This window comes from Raphanus sativus, chromosome 8 (assembly GCF_000801105.2).
Source record: "Raphanus sativus cultivar WK10039 chromosome 8, ASM80110v3, whole genome shotgun sequence".
NCBI classification, from domain to species: Eukaryota; Viridiplantae; Streptophyta; class Magnoliopsida; order Brassicales; family Brassicaceae; genus Raphanus; species Raphanus sativus.
Window position 1 is genome coordinate 15230086 of NC_079518.1, and position 5079 is coordinate 15235164.

Here is a 5079-nt window from a genome sequence, read left to right on the forward strand (position 1 = left end):
ATTTTTACAGGTTTTAAATTTATAGTAATGTGTAGATTTCGATTTCTATAGATTTTAGAACAATAGGTTAAGTGTAGAATGTGTTTTCCAAACATTTTTAGATTAATTTTATTTACGTAGAATACGTATTCTAAACATAGTAGATCTTATAGAAAAAGTAGATTTCATTTTCAAATCCGTAGAATGTCAATTCTACTTTCTGTAGAACATAATATGAAATTATAACTTAAATATTTTTAGAACTGAAAAAAATTATCACTAAGTTGATACATGTATGTCATAGGTACTTACTATTTCTCCAACTTTTTTTGTTTGTTAAACTTTTTTTTTTTTTGAAAATACTAAAGAACATTAAAAAATGATATAAAACAGAAATTACCCTAATAGAATATAATTATATTTTGGCCTAAAAGAACAATTTTCCTCGTATGATACGTGGTATATGTTCTAAAGTAGAGACATCGGTCATCTAGCATTCAGGCCCAATCGTATGAAAGCCCAATTTGCTATTCTCTTTGTGACATCTAATTTGGCTAAACCATTTCAAGCCGAATAAAAAGAACCATATAAAATGATGGAAGGAAACTATAGTTTTACTCAGGGGTGATATTCGGATACCCGTTCATGTTTTGAAAGGGTATTTCGGATATATTTTGGTATAGAGATATAAAATCCGTTTAGATATTTCTGTATTTCAGATTAGGTTCAAGTATTTTAAGTTTGGGTTGAGTTATTTCGGATTAGGTTCAGATATTTAATTTTGAAAAAAAAATAAAATTTTCATATTTTAAGTTTTTTTTTATTTAAAATTTATCTTTCGATTAACTGACTTTTTATGTTTTTAATAGATTGAATGATTAATAGATTGGGAGTTAACATTTCAAAATAAATAAACATTAATTTGGCTATTGTTTTTTAGAATTTGGATATAACTTTTGTTAATATATGAAACAAAAAGGTTGACACGCATTTTATGTGAGTATCAAATCATTTTCTCCGTACTTCTATGTATATTATATGATCTTAAAATGTGTGTAACATCAATATAAATATATTTAAATAAAATGAGAGATATAAACTAGAAATATAAGGGTAAGTATACATATATTCGGTTATCTTCGGATATTCATTCGGGTTTGAATATTACCCATTCGAATTCTGATATTTTGCTACTTCGGTTCAGATTTGGTTTGGATTTTTCGGGTCGGATTCGGACACGAATTCGGTTATCGGGTAAAATCTCCACCCCTGATTTTTGTTATTCAAAGTAATTGTGTTTGAGAAAAAACAAAACGTAGGATACTTAGCTTACTTAAAATATTTTCAATCTAAATATAACTTATGTTAACGTACACGTTTCCAAACTGAATTAAAAAATCATAAGAAAACGAAAACCATTTGTCAAAGAAATAGGAAACGAAACCAGATCGCACGCACATTGGACAATCCTCCGCTAAACATTTGAACGGCTAGCTCCCACTCAAATGTTTAATTCAAAGAACATGCATTAGTATACTACTACTCTGTCTTGTATTATATTGCATTGTATTGTAGTCTACCTAAATCAAACCCCCAATATAACTGTATTAAATATAGGGACATATAACATATGTTTAAGGCTATCAGAAACTTGCAAATCATTATGATCCCAGTTATTAATAGGGAAAATATCATTAAAAAAACCTTCTGAGTGGCATTCACGAGCAACATTATTGCTAGGACAAACTTTAGAGTTTTTAGATTTTTTTATTATTATTTTGACGTTAGAAAACAATGTTAAGAGACATTATAAAATATGCAGATTATTGATAGATACTTATGTTGTCTTTTAGTTTCATTACAAGAAGAAAAAACAGTAAGCAAAAGAACTAATGATTTCCAAAAAAAAAACAGTGAACTTGAGAACATGGTAGTTTACTCTACATCTTAGCTTTTGAAGTCATCGCTCAACTTGTTTGAAAGTCTATAATCAAACTTGTTCAGTTGAACTGCCTGCAGCATAATACAACAAAAAAATAAGGCTTCGATGAGATACATATTCATATGACAACCACTTCTCCGTGACTACAACATGCATCAAGTTCTATTCTTTTTTTGGAAACAAACATCAATATGCTAGCAGAGATATAAAGAAGGATTCAAAAGTTGTTGTTGGACATGCATTCTACATAGTCGTGCAAACCATCACTCTACATATTATAATCATCATTCAAAACCAAGATTTCTCTATCTATGTAAAGAACGTAATACGTTCATTTATTAACTAGTGACTAGCATAACACATACCTCTTCATACGTGATGTTATCTGTTTCACTTGCCTGCACACATAAAAAGACCAAACTATATCATAAGGACAACGAACTAATACATTTTCAGATCATGTGCTCAGAAAGAGATAGAGAGCAGAGATCATGAGCAGATGATCATTAGAGCAAAACTCAATCTCAGCTTTAACAAGTATTTATAGAAGCCTAAAAATGAGCTGGGTCAACCCAACAAACCCAAATTGACCCATAAAAAGTTGGGTTTTTTCGTTTGTGGCGACTTGGTCATCCCGCTACAGGTAGGTCGGTACAACAGTTAGTGGTGTGGGGCTCTTTTGGAAATCATAGCGACCTCGCCTGGTCACTAAGCATATCGCTAGGAGAACTCACAGAACGTCCTAGCGACTTGATGAAATCGCTACGGCTATGGTCGCTACATGATTGATATGCATCCAGTACATAGATCACAACTTCTTCAATAAATCTCTAAATGACTTGAAACCACTTCCATTAGAAAGATAACTCAATTTTCCATGTTATCCCAAAATATGAGTTTCAAAAGATATATTTAAGACCTTCATCTATGTTTATATTTAATCTTTTTGACTCAAAACCCCTCAAATGCCTTCAAATTCACTAACAAATATCTCCAACACCTGACATAGACATATGCAATGCAACAAAAATATGCCTAAATGCATCTCTAAATGATCATTATATACATTAAATGGTAGTTAAAATCATACAAATTCATAAGATATCAACTTCCCCAAACTTGTCATTTACTTGTCCACAAGTAAACTTTCAAGAACTAAGGAAGTGAGGTTTGAAAGTGGGAGCTCATAACCAAAAGAGACACCTTCGTAGTCATCAACATGATATCCTTGCAGAATCATATCAAGTAGCATGAGAAAAGACTTTGTCAAACTCTAACTTCTCAAGGCCTATTCCTTTGACCTCTACACTCATCATCATGATCTACACTCATCATCATGATCATGATCATGATCAGCTCTCACATTCATTAGGTAAAATCATAAGTAAATTCTTTGAAATGGTCAATTGGTCCAAATCATTTGGTTAGGTAAGAAGTGGCTTGAAAGTATGGTGACTAAAGAAGCTAAACTGATCTTTTAAGATGACCTACTCTCAAGAACTTAGTAGCTTTGACATTTGCATACAATGCTCAATCTCCATTGTTCTACCATTTTCCTAAGTATAAAACAAGTTCTACCTTTATTTCGCAATGTTAATCTCTTTTCACTCACCCAAAGAGTTTTCAATCACTCAAAAACACTCTTACACTTAAAACTCTTTCATTTTTATGTCTACTAAGGATTCTTTAACTAGTTTTACTTTCTTTAACTCTTTTTTTTTCTTTGATTAAACCCCTTTCTTTATGAGTTTCCTCTCCTTTTTTTGGGTTTTACTTCATTTCTATACTTTTGAACTAATCTTTCATTTTACTAATTCTGAGTGACTGATTTTCTTTTAAACTTTTGAGCTCAATCTTTCTTTTCATCTCTCTTCACACTCCCAAAATAAAACTCTAAAAACACTCCAACCCATCGTAGAAGCTAGATAACATGAGTCGTATAGCTAGCAAGTAATGAAGACAGAACATTGTCGTTCCAATTACTCTCAACATTATGCACATGTAAAACTTTCAGAAAAGACCCCAGTCAACAATTAATGATGGCTCAAAAGGAGGGAAGGGTTAAGGGAACAGACTACCACTTGAGTTGTAAAAATATTGGTAAATATTGGTTGGACAAACTCAAGTGTGTGTGGAGCCATGATCCAGTACTCAAGGGACCATAAGCAAGAAGCATTAAGTTCATTTAGTTCAATTAAGATTAGAATTGGCTTCAAAGAGTAATTTTCAGTAGTCAATGAGTTTCAAGAGGAGTTTTCAAGGCACGAAGTCTACAACCTTTTTAAAGAGTGCTCAAACTAATTGTCATGATTACAAAGGATATCATATTGGTGTTTTCTATGCAATAAGTATATACAGTGTAATGTTTGAGGCTCAAGATGACAAGAAAACAAAATAGAACACAAGTGAGATGGTAGACTCTCCCCCAAACTTATTTCACACAGTCTCTTATGTGAGAGTAAACTTGAAGGAGAGATAAAAGAGGAAGAAAACGAAATCAAAATATTTACAAAGTTAGAGGTGCACTCACTTGGATTTATTGGCTGAATTGAGTGGTATATGACCCTTGGCCTCAGATTTGTTCCACAGAGAGAGACGGGCTGAAGCGGAGAAGTGAAGGTGGAATGTTTCCAAGCTCTTTACTCATGTAGTGAAGACCTTCTTGCCAAATCTCGGATCACCGGGATCATATTCACCATCGAACCAACCTTTAAGCTCATTCTTCCTAATATCCTCAAAGGATACCTTCCTTGGATCATCAACAATGAGTTATTTGGTAGAGAGTATACCAAAATGGTTGTTAAAAGGTTTGTTCATAGGAGAGTCTTCTTCTTGCACCTCTTCGGGAGATTTTTCAATGTAAATCACTTGATTCTCTTTATACTCTTCACCCTTTGTTCTTTTTTTGGAAGTAAGCTTCACATGCATTTCCTCCTTGGTTGAGAACTCATTCATAACCAATGATGTGTCTTTTATCTCATCCATGCATTCAACAATCAAACCTTCCTCACAAAGATCTTCAAAAACTCTTCCAACCAAGCTCACTTCTTCATTCTTGCTCCTTGTTGAATAACCCATGAATGCAATTATTCAACTTGCTCTTCATATCTTATCACAAGATTTTCATCTACCATACATCCAAGGAGTAATTCAAGCTC

At 32.6% G+C, this 5079-nt stretch overlaps 1 long non-coding RNA gene across 1 annotated transcript; it reads right to left on the reverse strand.

The window, feature by feature from the left end:
- Positions 1-1781: 1781 nt before the first annotated feature.
- LOC108821455 (uncharacterized) lies at positions 1782-2442 on the reverse strand. Its single transcript, XR_001944548.2, has 2 exons — positions 2287-2442; positions 1782-1992 (listed from the first exon to the last, which is right to left on the reverse strand). It is a non-coding gene; the product is annotated as an uncharacterized LOC108821455 (long non-coding RNA).
- Between the last annotated feature and the right edge of the window lie 2637 nt (positions 2443-5079).